At 39.9% G+C, this 19,232-nt stretch overlaps 1 protein-coding gene across 1 annotated transcript in view; it reads left to right on the forward strand.

Annotated features, from left to right (window-relative positions):
• Positions 1-19,232, forward strand: part of DHRSX (dehydrogenase/reductase X-linked) — a 166,825-nt gene that overhangs the window by 10,016 nt on the left and 137,577 nt on the right. The gene's annotated exons all lie outside the window — the stretch shown is intronic.

Here is a 19,232-nt window from a genome sequence, read left to right on the forward strand (position 1 = left end):
GAGGGAAAGAGGGCATGGGAAGACATGTATGGGCCGTGGGTCTTAACGATCTGTCTATATTATAAAATCCTTAAGCTCTTAATTTAAATGGGGACTTTGCCCAGGGTACTTAGAAATTTTTGTTGGTGAGAAAAGCAAAATAAAAAGCTTTAATATTATGTAAATATATTTAAAAGAAAGGGACCCCTCTGTTTCCCCACATGTATTTAGTGAGTCTTTAAGATTGTTTCTTATTACGTTAGCACTTAAAAAGTTTTTTTTTTCCCTCCTGCCTTTTTCCCTCCTGGTTCAGTTTGTAGAGTGGACTTTGGCCCGGTCCAGTCTAATGTTTCAGTACTGTTTCCTATTAGTTGTTGTGTATTGTAATTGCTCCCTTTGTGTCTCTACACCTAAGTGTTTTAAGCCCTTTCGAGACTTTGGCAAACAAGAAAGAAAACCAACCTAACTCTCCCTTAAGTCTTATGAAATACTGCAGGTCATAAACAAGATTAGAGTTCATACTTGGCACAAAGTGGGATAGCAGCAAGCTATTTTCCCTGAGGTGCAGAGGAGGACTCTTGGCATTGTCCAGTTATAGTTCAGGTTTACTTGGGGTTTTATTTTTGTTACTGGTGACTCACCCCCGACCCTGGCTTTAGTCTACAACTATGTTGAGCACAACTTCTCTGGAGAGAGGTCTGTTAAAGACTAGGTGTTACTGCTTTGGAGGGAGAAAGTTTTTTAAATCATGGTAGTACCCATGGACATTTGGTTGTAGAAAGGTCCTAGCCAGCAGCAACATGCAGAAATGAGAATTGTGATGGAATTAATCACTAGACTGATTTTTTTAATATTTTTGGTTAATAGCTTTTTCAAGTTTGAAACCCCTGTGTTTTTCTATGTGGTGAGTGGGGAGAAAGGGCAGAGATTACAGTAAAGGAGAAGTGCAGTAAATTGTAGTTAATTACCTGGCACATTTAAGCACAGGAAAAATGTATTTTAACAGGTGCTGTGGCCTGTGCTTGACTGTCAGTAAGCCCAGATTTTCACTCTCTGGCCCCCTGAAAATTAGTTTGCACTTGTACAAATTACACTCACAGTGCATCCTGTTGAATGTTGCTGTTCACCACATCCACTGATGAGGTGTAGGTGATTGCCCAAGGTGCAAAACACAGGCTTGGCCTAAACTCTTGTAGGTATGTAGGCTACCCATGAGAGTAGCAGAATGAAATTATGAAAGGGAGCGAGATATAACAGATCCGTTTCTGATGTTACCTGAGCGCCTGTGACATCCCTATCAAGAAGACGTCTTCATTTTTAAGTCCACTGAGTGCCAGCTGGTGTTGATTGCATTCGCTTGTAGCACCTGCACCTGCTTCCACCACCACTAGCCCTTGAGGAGCTGTGCAAATACAAGGCATGCACTTCCTCCCTTACACAGGCATTATTCAAAGCTATGTCCTCACAACCAAGGCAAAGTCCAGAGTGTTGCTCCCCGGGTCCGTGTTCAGCCTACCCCTCTTGGCAGCATCCATCTCCTGTTTCCATCTTTGTCCTTCTAGGGCTAAATATATGCAGTGATGCTTACAAGCAGTTTTATTGAAATCAGTGCAATGCACTACTCTCTTCCTTACAGCTTCTTTTTATTTTTTGGTATCCAAAATAAAACCGTAGTTGGTTCAATTGATGTGTCTCAGCATTCTTTTAAGAAAAGGAGAAGGAAAAAAAAAAAGAAAAAAGCCATTGTTAGTCCTACCCATTGTCTGTGAGATTTTTATTTAATGTTCTAAGCCTGGAGTATTGTTAAATAAAACAGAAAAATAAGTTAGTTACTAGATTATTTGTCTGATGTGTTTTCATATCTACAGCACTTTATGACTATGAACTCTTCCGCAACATGTGGAGATTATATTCTAAGGTTTTGAAGCTATGCATTTATTTTCCTTTTGATCCTGTAAGTTATTAAAAAAAAATAATGTAAAAGTCTTTTGGATTAAAAAAAAGTGAAGATGAAAAATGTCAGAAATTTAGACAGTTTCTCTCGCTTAAATATGTGTCGTTGTTTTTCATTTAATGATATGATTTTGTGTTGTTTAGTTGGGTGGAGAACCAAAGTTGCTGAGCTGTTTTAAATATTGCTACAATGTGAGTTCAGCTGAAGTGTTATTGCCAAGGGTGGGCCCAGAACACGTTTCCAAATTACGCTGTTAAGTCAGATTTATGTTTGTGTTTCTTGACAGCTAATTTGAATCCGCAGTGTAACGTTTCCTTTTCTCTTTGTACAACTGAGACATCTTTTTTGGAGGGCCAATAGAGGAACTTCAGCTTCTGAGTGCTTTCATGCTGGAAAAGTGAATATTGAAATGGGCTCTCAAAGTATGTACTTTATCACAGAATTGTAGGATGGTGTGGGTTGGAAGAGACCTTAAAGATCATCTAGTTCCACCCCCGCCCCATGGGTAGGGATACCTTACCATAGAACAGGTTGCTCAAAGCCCCTTTCAAGCTGACCTCGAACACTTTCAAGGATGGGGCATCCACAGCTTCTCTCAGCAACCCATTACAGCACAATCATAGTGAAGATTTTTTTCCTAATAGCTTATCTAAATCTACCTTCTTTCAGTTTAAAGTCATTACCTTTTGTCCTATTGCCACCAGCCCCCTTAAAAGGTCCCTGCCCAGGTTTCTTGTAAGCCCCCGTTAAGTACTGGAAGGCTGCTATAAGGTCCCCCCAGAGCCTTCTCTTCAGGCAACAACCCCAACTCTCTCAAGTGTCTTCAGAAGATAGATGCTCCAGATAGATGTTCATGGCCTTATTATGTTTGAGGCCCTGGAGCTGAACACAGTACTCCAGTTGGCTCTCACCAGAGAAGAGCAGAGGGGGAGAGTCATCTCCTTTAACCTGCTTGTCGTGTTTCTTTTGATAACGCTCAGGATTCAGTTGGCCTTCCAGGCTATGAGTGCACATTGCAGACTCATGTTGAGCTTCTCATCAACCAACACCCTGAAGTCTTTCTCCTCAGGTCTGCTCCCAGTCCATTCTCTGTCCAGTCTGTGTTTGTGCTTGGGATTGGTCTGACCCAGGTACAGGACCTTGCACTTGGCCTTGTTGAACTTCATGAGGTTCACATATGCCTGCCTGTCAAGGTCCCTCTGGATAGCATTCCTTTCCTCCGGCATGTGGGTTATGCCACACAGCTTGGTGTTGTTGGCAAATTTGCTGAGTGTGCTCTCAATCTCACTCTTTATGTCTGTGACAAAGATGTTAAACATCACTGCTCTCCATAGTGACCCCTGAGGAATGTGTTCATCACTGGTTTCCACTTGGACACTGAGCCATTGACTGCAACACTTTGAGTGGGACCATCCAGCCAAATCCTTATCCATGGAACTATCCATGCGTCAAATCCATGTCTCCAATTTAGAGAAAAGGCTGTAATGCGGAACGGTGTCGAGTGCTTTGCACAAGTCCAGGTAGATGACGTCAAAAGAAGACAAATGACCTTTCGCCACTGGCTAAGTATTCCCAATTTAGGATTAAAATTTCCTGGGCTATGCAAGATTTCTTAGGGTGAACAATATGACTGAAATGAGTTTTGTGTGGCTGACCAACTTCTGCACTTATTTCGTACCTCTCTGCCATCAGGTATTACTGTGAAGACAAAAGGAAAACCCCAAACCAAACTGAGGTTGAAAAGGTGAATTTTCCAGCAAACCATGCCTGAGATACTTCAGTTTAAATGAAGGGAATAAAGTTTGGAAATTTTTGTAGAAAAGGCATATTATGTTAAGTTGTTATCGCAGCCATGTATTAGATTAACTTGGGGGGCTTTCCTTAATTAATGCCATGGTGGTCCTGTTAGTTTTACAGCAGCATTTGCATGCAGGCAGGACTATTAAAAGCAAAAGAAAAAATTATCGGGAGTTTGTAATATTTTATAGGATTTATGAAAACTTGAGTGACATTTGGTTCATTTTTTTGTCCTTTTTGCTTAAAAAGAAGGGGTTCCCTGAGGACGTAATTTCTGAAGTACGGGAAGTGAATGAATTTGAAGACAAAAGTAATGTATTTTGTCTATTCTATGATGGGTTAAAGGGAACTATGCTGGAAAAAATTGTATTTTTGTATATGTACACCATACTCCTTTCAGTGGTCTCCATTTCTGAGGGTCCTTCTCAGAAGATGATGTCGTTATGAAGGTCTGGTGATCCTGGTTGTGCAGTGCTACCTAGTCTAAGCTGTCTTTTGGACCATGCTGAGAAGACTCTCTTGCTTTGGTTCCTGGTCTGTTATATTTTGTGGGTTCTCCCCTGGCCAAGACTATATGATCTGTCTCACCATAGTTCTTCCAAATTGCTAGTCTTCTGCTAAATTCTAGATGTGTTTTAGTTTTAGGGGATGTAGGGAATTTACAGAAATCTGTTTTGCTTAATAACATTGTTTGGTGCTGTAGAGAGAACTTGAAGATACAGTGTTGATAATGACTTGGTAACATTTAAACTGAAATTCACAACATCCCTACAGTTGCTATATAATGCTTTCCTTTTTACATACAATAGTATTTCTTTTAGGTTGAACAATAAAACTCAAATAGATTTTTACTGCTTCTACAGTCATTTCTAGTGCCCCTGAAGTTGGGTTAAAATGCCACAATGGAATTGAGTTTACTATTAAAAAAATAACAACCAACCCCAAACACTATCTTTCAGCTTACCTTGTGTTTTAAAAACTTTTTAGTGATAAAATTTGATATAGATATTTCAAAAAAAGTGTCTGCTGTTGCAGACACTGTTTTCAAATGAGACTCCCTCAGACTCTGAAATGTTAATATTATGACTTTTGAGCATTTATATTGACATTTACATGCCAGGTTGTATTGATTTGCCTTGCTGCCAGAAGAAAAGGTCACTGTTCACAAAAGTAATGCTGCCACCTGCTTTGCAGTGGTGATCAGATGTATCTTTTTTTAGAGATGTTGAAAAGACTATTACCTGCTGCACGTGAGCTAGTTTTCATGTGTTACAATTAGTGCTCATTTTCAGTAATTTTAATTTGCAAAATCCTACTTTATTTATCTTATACTCCTCTGTTCTGTCTCCTCTGCCTGCCCCTACCTGAGGAGAGCGCTGGGTGGGAGCAGCAGCAAGGAGAAGCCCTGCTCCCCAGCACCTTTCTCTTCTCTTAGAGAGAGGCTGTTCATTAACAGCAGGTTAGCTCAGTTTAAAATTAGTTTAAACTAGGTCCTTATTCCAGTTCCCTATGGCTACAGCGCCTGTGCTGTGCTGTGCTGTAAAAAGGCAGAGACAGTGATTCCACTTCCCACAGTGATGTGCACTTGAACGCATTGCTCAGCTGGACCAAAACTGACTACAAAAGTGGGAGGATGCTGGGGAATCGGGCTCAACGCAGCTAGGAAAGTATGCTTGGAGTCAAAGACATAGTAAACAATAGTAGTCCTTGTTGCATGTCAGGTTAGAAACAGGATTTCTGCTGCTCTGGTTGTTTGGGTTTTTAAGGTAAATGTTTTAAAATGATACTAGTTTGTGCTCTAGGCTAAAGCTCTGCCTGGGAAATTTTGAGATTACTCAAGTACTTCTGTATTTAATGCTGACATAGAAAAGAGTACTCTGTGGCATTCAAATAAAGATTTTATATAGAAGCTAAAGCTACACTTAATATTTGATAGATATTTAGGGGGTATGGTTTATATTGCTTTTACTGTTACAAATAACATGAGCAGAGGTATATATACATCCAGCTGTCAGAAATGGTAGGATAGTCATGGTTTTAGGTATACCAGAGACAGGAGGGGAGATTTCTATTTCAGATAAATTAAATAAGACATATTGTCTTTATTTCAGCACTTTTAGGTAGAAGGCTGGTTAAAATGCCTCTGTAAATGTTGTGATAGTATAATAATTTATCTAGTTTTATCTGTAGGGAATCAGTCCCTTTGGTCTACTTAGTACACTGAAAGCATGACTGTGTTTGTCCACAGCTGCCTGTGCATGATGACATGTTTAACACTGATTCCCCAAAGAATGCAGAGTAAGATTATTCTTAAAAAGGCAATTTCTTTGATTACATATGATTTTCTGAATGTGTCATTGTCCCCAAATAGTTGCAGTCAGGAATGAGAAATTAATCTTTTATTTCTCTAACAGATGTCACTTTGCTTTTAAATTTTAGTTGGTTTATGTCTCTATGTATCACCCTGTCTTTATGACTGAAAGGGTTTCATTCTCTTTTTTTCTTTTTTTAACTAGTTTTTTTCTCATGAGTCATCAGTGAGGTTTACAGTGATAGGAATTTAGAGTCTTAACAAAAAAGATGTCAAGTCAGCATCAGGAAGGTTTGTGCCAGGAACATCCTGTCCCGTGTCATGAATGCGGTGCCCCAAGGGAAACCATCGTCTTCTCAAATGTGGTTTTTCAATGTGTGTGTGAGAGAAAAATAAAGTGCTTTTGCAAACAATACACAGGTCTGTTTTCTGGGTGATAATCTGATTTGCTGAGAGTTTCTGTGCTGGTTTGCACTTGGGGGTTTGGCCCCAAATTTAGGTTTCTTGAGCACACAGTGGAACTTAAATGAACAGAAGGAATTTAATAATGAATCTGAAAAACTCAGCTGCCTCATTGATGGGAATGGAAAGTGACTCCATCTAGGAAAAATACTGAAATTGAAACAGGAGTCTGCAATTCCTCACACTTTTATGATCTAGAAATGGCATCTGAGCAGTTTTTAAAGACAAATTTGGACTTTGGAGAAGTAAGACAGTTCTCTTTGCTTGACCTCTATGTCAGGCTCATAGCATTACCCCACACAAAACAGTAGTGCTTTGTTATGACACTTCTTAAAACCAGAATATTGAGGAAAACTGTCTAGACTGTATTTTGGTTTGCATAGGCGCTCTGAAATCCTCACAACATTTAACAATACTAAATGACTAACCCTCCTGCAATCTGACATTTCAGAATGGTGTTAAGCTTTGCACGCTTCTCGATGTTACCAAGCTGCTGATGGTGAGCTCAGTTGACTTCAAAACCCTGCTGTGCCAAGTGGCCAGGGAGGAGTTTTCAGTAATAATAGAGAAGAAGGGAAGAACAAGCTCTTATTGTAACTTGTCATCTGGCATGGGAAGCCCGGGTTTCTGAATAATATTTTTACACAGCTTCTGTGATCTAGCACAGACACGCATTCACAGGCAATCCAAGAACTTGCCAGTGATTATAAATCTGGCAGGTCCCAGGAGAGTGAGTACTGTGGTGAGAAAGAGCCAGTCTTGTGGATGAGTGGAGCCTTCTGTGTGTGGTATGTATTTTTTCTTGTCTAATTTTAAGCCCTGTTTTATTTCCTATGCATGTAGCGTGTACATCAGTGCTGAATTTTGCTGTATTATTTGCTGTGTGGTTCTTATATCTAAAGGGTAAGAACAAAATGGTATCTGCATGCTTTCAAGATGTGGTGAAAGCAGGCAGAAGTTCGTATGTGGTTTGCAGACTGGTTTGCACGAACAGTAGGTTGAGGATGATATTTAGTTTACCATATAGTGCTGGCATTGCTGCAAAGAGATTTTTCCATGCCTGGTCAGAGAAATGAGGTGAGCAAAGAGCAACCTTGTGCATGTTGTATCTGAAAGTATCATGCAATCCCCAGGTGAATTTCAAGTGCTCACATGAACTAGTTCTTTTGTAGTCTTGCAAACAGACTAACCACCTTGTTCATGTCTTACCTGCTCCACCCCACCTCCCCTCTATTAATTTGGCTGATATTTGCAAAGATTTTATAGGGGTTTTTTTTTGAGAGATGATTTCACAGATAATATGAGAAACTGTTTGTCAGTTATTAAAACCATTGCATATGCTTTTTGTGCCTTTTTTTGGCAATGTGTATTAAAGATGATGGTAAAATTCTTTTTTCACCCAGAGATGGGACCCACAAATGTCTAAAGTAGGTTGTTGTAGGAAAAGACTGCTAAACTCATCCTGCAGTGAAGGGTTCAGCTCAGTCTACAATTTTGGTCTGTTGGTTGCACTTCTGGCCTGCTCTAGTCTGTTCAAGAAAGTTACTGTGCTTTGCAGAGGGACAATGGATTCCTCCAGAGTGTTTTCCCTGTTTGGTTTTTTTTTCTCTCTGTTCCTGGGGGTGCTTTCTAGTCTGCACATGCCTGAAGGAAGATGGGCCAGGACTTTTCTCCTGATTCTGCTCCTTCCGTGGGCTGGTTGACTGCTCTGGAAAGAGGACTGTACTGGCAATGACAGTGTTGGGTGACAAATTTGCAAACACCAAGACTTCAAAATTATTGATTCATTTGAAGTTTATTTTTAGGCTAAGATTAAAATGATGCAAGATGTGGCCTAAAAAGGCACCTTCAGACCCTCTGCACTAACTCCTTGAATTAGGTGTCCAAACATAGATTTAGGGATTTATACCCTGAATGCAATCCATTTTGTATGCTCTGCCTTCAGAACCACTAGAAATGTCAGCATCATAAGTGTATCTGTTTAAATATATTTTAAATAATGGTATTTTATGGTGGCCTGCTTTTTCAGATGCAAATGACAAGTTTTTGTTTTCCATGTATCCATTTTGTCTACAGGTGTGCTTCATATGTTTGTATCCATAGGATCATTCTGTCTAAAGAGGGTTACTAAAACTCTTGAGGTCCTAGGCATAGATAGACTTAAAAAGTAAGAGAAATATTTTCCCCCATGACTTGTAAGATGGAAGACTTAATTATTCTGTTGTTTACCAAAACTTGGGAGAATGTGAAATATAAATAATTATTTTTTAGGAGGTAAAATTTTGAAAGTTAAGGCTTAAGTTTAAGTACCACCTTTCCTGCCCTGTCACCTACATAGTAACAATATGGAACAGAACTCATGGTACTTCAGTAAGCATGCAAGTAAAAGAACAACCTTCTTTTGTCTAGTCCTTATTCAGCTTGCTATCATGTTTCAATATCAATGATTTAGTCTTAACAAGCATAAAATCAACAGTTTCAGCAGATGTGAATGCGTATTTCTATTGCTTCTTTCTTCCTTCCTTGATAAACAGGAGCTTTTGCTCCTTGGTAGTGTAAAACAAAAGAAAGAAGACAAATAGGGGTCTGATGTTATAGGTGCAAGGTTGGGTGTTTGCTTAGTGCTCATGCAGCTGAAGTACCAATGGATTTCAGAGGCTGGCGATGGATTGTTTGTGCCAATAGGGCATGTGGTTCTAAAGACTGGCTGATGGTATCTTGCAAAGAATACCTGGCCTTAGCTTTCAGGTCAGCACTATGCTGATAAGTGTGATACTTCATCCCTAGCATTAATTAGCTGTTTGTGCAGCTAGGAATTGCTGCAGTCACTCAGCGTCTGCTTTTTTTAGTGCTGTTTCAAGTAGGATCTACTCGTTTAGGTGAGAGAGTAAACTCTGTTACCCTTAGAGATGCTGCAACTCAAGAAAATGAGCTATAAAAGTTATTGTTTCTTTACATCATAAAAGGGATTGTTTAATCAAATTCTACTCAGTCATGCTTCAGTTGAAGGCACTGGAGGTTGTAGAGATACAGCTGAGGAATGTAAAGCTTTACTGCCAGGGCATTTTGGTGGGTGGAGGTCTTTAGTCACACAGCCCCTTGTGAGGGCTCCACTATAATGCTGCCTGTGTGGGACAAGTTGCACAATCAGAAATGTTATTTGGCTTGTTCTTAGATGTGAGTACTGAAGCAGCCTCGTAAAGTTTTGCAAGGCCGGAAGGCAGGAGGAAGTAGCCACGGACCTCGTGATGTTATTTTTAGAGATATTTTTTATAGTAGAGTCAGTTTGCTTAGTACATGTAGATACTGACCCACAGTATCTCAGATGCTTTACCTGGAGCTCGCTCACTCCATGCTGGAGTTGAAATTACATGGGCACTGATGTGTAATTCTCCATTCAACTCAGTTATAGTAAATCTTTTAGTGTACTGAACAAATAAGAGTCCTATGAAATATTTTGATACCTGTGTTACTAGGATTCTGTGGTTTTGCCTTGCCTTGCAGACAAGGCAAGATTCAAAATTTGAATGGTTATGGAGTAGGAATGTCATAATTATATATACACACACAAACAGCCCCCTCTTGGTGTTTTCAGAAATTGTAGCCTGTGAGTTTCAAGCTTCCCATCCTTGCAGTTTCAAAATTACAGACCGTGATTCTGGGTTTGTGGCTTTATCATAGTGAATGAATTATTGGATTAATGCTGCAAATGTGGTGGAATATAGCAAGGTTTAAATGGGGTTATCACCAGCAAGGAAGAAAAATATTTGCCAGCTACTATTCCTGAAGCAAATAACCAAAAATAGTAGTGATATTTTATTTCATGTTTGATTGATTTTAAGAAAAAAGAATGTGCCATTGTTTTGTAATAAAATTATGCCATTTGCTTTCCTTTCACCATATCTGTGCTCTGCTAGGGAGGTTTGATGCTTCGTGGATATTAATTGGGCAAGAAAACTACATCTCCCATCCTACCCAAAAGACCCTCTGATTTTTGTAAGGCTGAATAAGAGCACTTGGCTCTGGTACGCTTCTGCTTGTTGTTGTTTGACTGTTTTCTGGCGGAGTATGCTTCCTGATACATAGACACTTTGTGATCAGAGGGAGTATGTAACTATGATTGCTAATATTGCTCTATATTTTAAATTAGCCTGGAGACAAAAAAAAAGTAAGTAAAATTTGACCTAAAAAGTGCACTGAAATAGTTTCTGAGGGAGGACTTTTTTTTTTTTTTTTTTTTTTTTGCTGCCACATTGGTAACATGGTGATACAGTTAAATGCCCTCTGACTCTATGAGGTGTATTTATCTCCTGTAAACTTTGTGCTGAGTTATCCTCTGTGATGTTACCTTAGCTGGCGTGAGAAAATGAAGTCATGCCAGAGAAAGTAAAGCTTGGTCAACTCCTGACCTCGGATCTCATGCTGGTGTTTCTCACACACACAAACCAGGGATTGAAGTTAATGAACCTTATGAGTTCAATGAGTTAGGATTAAGGTTTTAATCTTCCACGGTGTGTCTAAGTTGAATGCTGCAGGCAAGGGTTTGTTTGCCACCTGTGGCTGCCCAGGCACAATGTGCCACAGTATGAGGCAAGTGATGCTTCATGTTAGCAATTTGTATGAAAACAACCAATATTAGGGCCCATATGCCAAATGCTTTACAAAGGCAACAAAGAAGATGCTCTCTAACCTAGGTAGATTATTTTTAAATCTGTAACAGATAGTTCTGTGCAACAGTACCTTAACATACATTACCCTGTCCTGGCTAAGGAAATTATGAATTATATCACACCTCTTTAAAAATAATTCAGTGTTACTATTGCAAATGGCTTATAAAGAATGCAACAGTCTACATATTATGCAAAATGAAAGCAACTTTCTAAATATAAATAAAACATTACTGGCACTGCATTTTTCCAAGACAGGACTGACACAGTGAATGTATGAGTTTGTAACTTTTTTACTGAATGTATCCCAGTGAACAGAGTGCCTGTAGAACAGTAAATGCTGGCTTTTTGGCAGTTGGATATAACTTGGATAACAAGAAATGAAATATTTGTTCTATTAAATGCTTCCTACAGCAGATAAGCCTTTACAGAAAGGCTTCCTGGACAAGCTTTTCCAAAGTAATGTCTGGCTAATGAATAAAGTCATCCACTGTGAATACAGATATCATCCAATCTGCTTGTTGGAGTGCTTTCGTGCTAATTAAAGCTACCACCTATATGCCAGTCTTACTTGTGCATTCCTAACTGGAGTTGTTACATTGCATGTTGTGCAATTTTAACATTAAATAGTGTGCTGGAAATTAGTAGGAAAAAGGTCAAGAAATGCAAAATCCATGTTCTCTCAGTGGTGCTGTGCTTCCTAATTATATGGTACAGATACTTAAGAAGCAACTAACTCAAGTTAGTAGCAAGTTTGAACAGCTGCAGACACTGCCATCCGTAGTGCCTGGTAGGCACTAGAAACAGTGGTTATAGGCACATAACTTTATTCTTTTTGTACTTTTTCATGGGTTCATTTTTGCAGTGTGTATTTTAAAGTAGTTATGTATAATCATGCAGCACTGCAGGGAGGAAAGGGATATTTGGAGATACAGAGAAGAGAGTGTAAAACAACTAAATAAGTGGGCAATGTTTCAGCCTGGATTTCAGCTTAATTTTGGCTGTTAGGGTTATACTACAGTGGTTTATGGTCTTGTTTATGCACTAATTTAATGACCTTTATTGGATTTATTGCCATTAAGTGTAGCATGTCATCTATCCATCTCTTCCACCTACGTTTTTAAACTAATTAAAGACCATGTTTTTTTCTCAATATTTACTTGTGAAAACCAGTCATAAAATATTCTAGTGAGGCATGGGTAAAACCCATGATTTTCTTCCCAGTTTTCTAATCCAAATTTTAAAGAATACTGCAAATTCAGCAATGAGATCCAGTTTGTTCAGTTCAAATTCTTCCAAGTTACTACCCTCTTCTGTAAAGGACAAAGTCATCTTTACAAGTGTGGTCTGGCAGACAGCTGGTACATGATTTTGCTGAAGCCTACAGCAACAGGGACTGAGGGTGTGAGCCATGGGAGCCACCACGGTGGCTCAGCGAGCAGTGTGTGGCGGACACGGCCCTTCTGCTGGCAGTGCCCCTGTGGGTGTCACCTGTTGCTTGAAAATGCATCGGAGTCTGTGTCAAAATGGGTTTGCAGCATGCTCCTCTGGCTTGGCCTGTGGCAATTTGGAGGGGAAGATGCTGAGATCTCTTCCTGATGGTCCCTGGTGTGTAAAACAGCAAAAGGACTGGCAAAATGCTCATGCTCTCAGGAGAACCATCACTGCAGTTACAGAAGTGTAGATGGTGAGATCCCGGTGAGCTGTTCGAGGTGTCCTTCTTCATATGACATCTCTCCTGTCTGCCTGGATTTTGACTGTAGCTACTTCTTCTTTGACCTGAACACTTGTCTTTTGGCTAAACCTGCATGGGGCTGGCTTTGCTATTGTACTGCTGTCCTGGGCAAAGCTCTCCCTTATAAAGCTACTGTATGCATTAATGGGATAACACTTGAAGAAGGAGAGCTTTTTGAGTAAAATTTTTATTTTTTTCTGTTTCCCGAGATGAAACAGGGATTGCCAATAACTGTGTCTGGAGCAGAGTTTGGTGTTTTACTGATACAGCAACGTTGGTCACAGCAACAAAACGTTGCATCAAGGCACTGACACGTTAGCCAGATGCTGTAATGTATCTTGGGAGGGAGGTAGCACTGTAGCTAAAATAGAGATGTGTAACCTGCAGTGCTGCTGGATTTTCTGTATGGAAAATTGCAAAACTTCAAATATTTGAAAGAATATTTCACACCAAATGGACTGCTGCAGGTCCATGCACTTTGAGCCTGATCTGCTGGTCAGGTGCAACATAAGACAGGGGTAAAGCAGGTTTGTGCTAGCACTGATGAATGAAAAGTGCTGGTATTTCTGTCAAGGTCCTTAGAGGGACTGACAGGGTGCACTGTGACCTGATGGCCTGTGTGAGCTGCTGCTGAGATCAGATAGCTGGGGAGTGAGACCATGGCCTGGCTGTGCAGAAGGGCTGTTGTGGTCCCTGCAGCCTTTGCCTTCCTTCTTGGAAGCAGGGTGGCTGGGACGAGTCAATCAATGAAGATACACATTCCTGTATGAAATAAGTTTTTCCCTTAAAAAAATTTGGGAAGCTATTTAGAGGAAATAATTAAATGTAGGAATATAACCAGTATGTTTGTGTCGTACTCCTGGAGCATTATGAGTAATGTCTCTTGTTTTGTAAGCAGTTGTGTTTCTTCAGAGGGGGATGTGATAGTCTCTAATTGAAATATAATAGCAGGTAATGATGCTGTGGAATGATGGCCTCCTGTACATACTTCAAGGGCTTTTAATCTGTGTGGTAATTCTGCATATTAAAAATCTTTGACAATTCTGATGAAGAGCAATTACTGAACATGCACAGTATCTGCTCTTTTAAGTTAACTAATTCCTTGAGTCCTGCAAATCTGCATTAGATTAATTTCATTCAAAAGTATGTTTTTCACCAAGGAGTAAACGTGTCTAATTTTTCAGAAAAATTTTTCAAAACAATTACCTGTCTCCATTTCAAAACAGCTACCTTTCTGATGAAAACTCTGGGGCTTGTTTTATGAGAGATAAGAAAGATGAAAATTGGATGGAAATCATAGAATCATAGAATGATTTGAGTTGGAAGGGACCTTAAAGATCATCTAGTTCCAACCCACCTGCCATGGGCAGGGACACGTCCCACTAGATCAGGGTGCCCAAGGCCCCATCCAGCCTGGCCTTGAACACCTCCAGGGACAGGACATCCACAACTTACCTGGGCAACTTGTGCCAGTGCCTCACCACTGAAGAATTTCCTCCTAATGTCTAGTCTAAATCTAACCCTCTCCAGTTTATAGCCATTCCCCCTAGTCTTATCACTACATGCCTTTGCAAAAAGTCCCTCCCCATCTTTCTTATAGGCCCCCTTCAGCTACTGGGTGATCACTATGAGGTCTTCTTGGAGCCTTCTCTTCTCCAGGCTGAACAACCCCAACTCTCTCAGACTGTCTTCTTAGCAGAGCTGCTTCAGCCCTCTGTTCATCTTTGTAGCCCTCCTCTGGACCCGTTCTAACAGTTCCATATCCTTCTTATGCTGGGGATTCCAGAACTGGACAATACTCCAGATGAGGTCTCATGAGAGAGGAATAGAGGGGCAAAATCACCTCCCTTGACCTGCTGGCCACACTTCTTTTGATGCAGCCCAGGACACAGTTGGCCTTCTGGGCTGCAAGTGCACATTGCCGGCTCATGTCAAGATTCTTATCAGTCAGCACCCAAAGTCCTTCTCCACAGCGCAGTTCTCAATCACATCATCCCCCATCCTGTACTGGAAGCATGGAGATGTGTTAGTATAAGATTGCTTCAGCATGTGTTAGAAAAAGAGTCTGAAATGAAATTGGTCTTTCCTGGAAAATGGCTGGGAGATTATATACAGTACAGTTGGGACCTTTCTGTGTTTGGACTTCCATATTCCATTTGAAGCTCCTGATCTGGTCGTGTTATCTAAGAAAAGATAAATATGAATAAAATTCCATCTTTGGAAAACAAATGTTGTAGCTGTCTTGAAGACAAAACATGTGCATGCCCTTCGTACTTTCTCATTCCAAGGTAGGATTTATTTTTAAGCAGTTTCGTGTGCGGAAAACAGCTCCATACAGAGGCTCAGGGGGCTTCAGGAAAGAGGTCTCCTTAAAAAAAAAGCAACAATAAATTCATATACATACACACACACTAGCTATCTTTCATCACAAATTTTTGCTTCGCAAGGCTGAGTGGTGGCCCTGCTAGTAGGCACACGGCAGCAGAGGGTTGCGCAGCTTGGAGCCCTTGGCAGCTGGGGCATTAAGCTCATGAATCACCCCATGTAGGGCAGCTCTCTCCGAGTCTGTGCGGCCCTACAAGCATCTGCCTCTCTTGACATACTCTTGTCCCACACAAGCAATGTGAGCCTTGCTTTCCTTTGGGTCAATTATTTGGTTGTTTACCCTGAGGAGCAATCAGGCACCCATATGAGTGAGGATCTGTGGACAGCCTTTGACACTGTCAGACTTCACCGGCCTCTGGCTAGCCAAAGAAATGAATGTAATAGCCAGGGGCTCACGTGAACAATGTGGAAGTAGGGCAGAGAGGAAGAGGAAGGAATGTTGAGGCTATTTTCCATCTTTTTTATTAGGCCAGTAGCACCTGAGGTTTAGTTGACATTGATGTCAACGCTGCAATGACTTCTGATCATTAGGTGCTTCTGGAGATTTTAATAATATGGAAATGTGCTTTGTAACATTTTGTGTTCTAATTAATTTTAGATATCTCAGGGTAGCTTTAAGTACCGATTGGTTTATGTGCTGCACTTCCTGTTAACTAGATTTTTCCCAATAATCTCCAATCACCTTGTGCTACTCCTCTTGATTCTAATTAGTGGAGCTTTGTATATCATAACAAGCACTTCAGTTCAGAAGTGATTGCACAGCTTTCTGAAGTGAAGTACTCCAGAAACTTTCAATTACCTTTTAAGTTCTGTATACCAACTCGTGACTTCGGCTCACTTATTTATGTTTGATGGAAATACTGTCACTCTGAAACCATAGGGAGAAAAGGGGACTGTTTAAGTGGCAACAGAGCATTTTGTTGGCTGCAAGAGGCAGATCTGAATGTGACCTTCAGCTGGATGCTCTTAAGCTTGATTGAGATATGGAAATTACGTTCTCTGTCTCTGGGAAGAGAGGAGGTGCAGTTTAAACAGCATTTAATGATCTTGCCAACTTTGTTTTTTTCTTCCCTCACCCCCCAGATCTTATATAGTAAGGGAATATTTAAAGAACAGACTTTTCCAATGTTTCGGTTGCGCAGCTGTATCTCTCCATCTGTGCTCTGAGCAAGAAGCGATGGAATCAATCTTTTAATAGCGTGTGGTCAGAATAAGATGTGTTGGAATTTACAAGAAGTAAGAGTGAAAGCTGGAAAGACAATATTGGGGATACAATACCCAGTACTGTCTAGGAATATGATAATGCTGTCAATACTTTCTTGAAAACTGAAAATAAAATATTTGATCTTTTGAGAAGTATAGATCATAGTGCAAAGTACAGATTTTCTTCTGTTGGCTTTTTAATTCCTATGCTGACATGCTAAAAAGCAGGTAGCAATATTTCACTTTTGGTTTGGATTTCCAGTTTGACCATAAGTAGATAGATCAATCTTTCCAGTTTGACCATAAGAAAGGAGAACATTCTTTGCTTCAGTTTCTGTCTATGAAAGTGCTGATGAATATCTGAGTTTCAGCATTTTCTGAGCTTTGGGTACTGAAAATAGTCTCTAGACTTGAAGGTTTATGACAGAACCTTTCTTCCATGAAAGGTGTGAGGGCTTGCCTGCTTGGGTTGATTTCTACGTTAGGTGGAATTAAATCAAAAGTAGAAGCTGGGCTTTTTTTTTTATTATTTTTTTCCTGAGGTATCTTTGTTGTGAAACAACTAGCCCAGCATTTACAGTCTTCAGAGATGAGGTTTCTGTATTGCAGCCAGTTTTGAAATTTATGCAGTTTGTAATGGAGTAAGAGGCACATCATTCTTTGCAGATGCTTTTTCCTTTTAGCATTTCAAACTCACTGTCATCACCCTGATTTTTACGTCAAAGCTATAACCTAAATGCTAATTTTTCATAGTTAGACATGAAATTTTAAAACCTTAGGAATACCACGTTTCATGCAGAGAACTGTGGTCAAATTTTTTGAGATACATGGGACGTGATCTCTCTGAAAGAAGACATTTTCTGACAGTATTGCTACATGTTGCTTTATTTTCTATTTATGACTTCTTATAAATTGATCACTGCTATTTCTGAGCATAGTATGGAGAAATATTATGTCTATTAGCGACTTTCGTGGGAGGGAAAAGTGTCTTTAAATGACGAATAGTTAGTGAAACTGAAACTTTCCAATGTTAGACTGGGAGTTACTTTTGGAAGGCTTTTGTCTGCTTGGGGTATGACTGATAGCAAGGACTTGAAAAGGTTTTATGCACCCTGAGGGATGTAAACCGCTTTGAGGTAGAACTGTATCTATTTGTTAGCTGTAAAAGCTTGGAGTCTGGACAATATTCGGATCCCGATACAGAGTGAAAAGAAAAATGTCTAATGTCTCTAACTTTTGCAGGATGGGAAAATTCATTCTGCAGGTACTAGACTATGCAGAGCTATTTCCATTATCCCTATTCAAATCTCACGGGATGAGCTCCTCTTTTTCATCTCTTATTTCACAACAGGAAAAAATTAATTAGAAGTTGATATGACTTGAAGAGCACTGGGAAGTTTTACATAAAATGACATTGCCTGAGGTACTGTACAGTTACATTTACCCAGAGGGAGAGAGTATGGGAGTAAGTATCAGTAAAACTGTTCAAAAGATAACCAGATGATTTTTCTTGATTTAAAGATACACCTGTTTATAACTTGCCTATCTTTAGTGCGACTGGAGTGAAAGACAAGAAAGCCAAAGAGTAAGATTTAATAGGTAAATACATAAAAGGAAGGAAAGATAAGCAGGTCAGAGAATACATGGCAAATGGAAATATGTCCTTTTCCATTCTTTTGATAGCATTTTCCCATGTAAGAAGTTATATGGGTAAATGGATCCTTTAAATATATGCATATGTAGGGAATGAGTTCTTTCTTCTTGGAGCTAGTGTTGAGTTTCTTCTTGGAGATAGCATTGAGTTTCTTCTCCTAGTATTTTTAAGAAATCTATTAGTCTTTTACATGCAGGGTGTGGCTGTCCAGTATTCTCTAAAGAATTATTGGGATTTCTTCACCCTATTGCAACAAACATCTTGCCATTATTTCACAAAGGCCTATGTTAGATTTTTGTGAAGTGCCTTTTATGAGCGAAGATGGGACTGCTCATGTATTGAATTGCCTCTACTGAGACAAATTACCACTGTGCCCTTCAGCTGCTGCTGCTCCTGTCAGAGCATGGTGGTGTCCCACATACCTCTCCTATCTGTCATACAGCAGCAAAGCCTTCCCTCTCAAGAGAAAGTGGCATTTCATGGCCTCATCTGAGTCTCTAGTTGGCGTCTGTCCCAAGACAAAATGATTGCATAGTGGAGCAAAATATGCCATGTGTGGTGTCACACCAGTTGGTAGTCTGGTGCCAAATGTTCTTGCACAAGTTTGTCAATATTTAGTTTCAGCCTTTATCTGAAATATCCACGGTCCTTGAGACTAGTGTTTCTCCAGAAAAAAAAAAAAACAACAACTGGCTCAAGCTAGGAATAATAAGGATATTTAAGGCATGGACTAGTGTGTGATGGCAGAAGTTGCTCAATGCCTGTTTGGAGCTTGCAGAGTTGTAATATCACTAACATAATTTGTGCTTGTAGATCTATGGCAACTTTTCTATCTCCAATTTCTCTCTCTCTCCCTCTATTTCTCTCTCTCTCCCTCTCCCCTCCCTCTCCCATGCCCTCCCGTGGATCAAGTGCCCTTCTATTCCTACACATTTGGTTGGGAACTTTACTCCCAGAGTGGATTGTGGGTAAACCTGAATTCCTGATGAATTTTTAGTAGATTTTAATAGCACACTGTGGTATTTCCCAACTGTCTGCTTTGTATAATGGTGTGTTCAATCTATCTATTTGGCACCGGTAAAAAA

The sequence above is a fragment of the Phaenicophaeus curvirostris genome, chromosome 1 (assembly GCF_032191515.1).
Source record: "Phaenicophaeus curvirostris isolate KB17595 chromosome 1, BPBGC_Pcur_1.0, whole genome shotgun sequence".
Taxonomy (NCBI): Eukaryota; Metazoa; Chordata; class Aves; order Cuculiformes; family Cuculidae; genus Phaenicophaeus; species Phaenicophaeus curvirostris.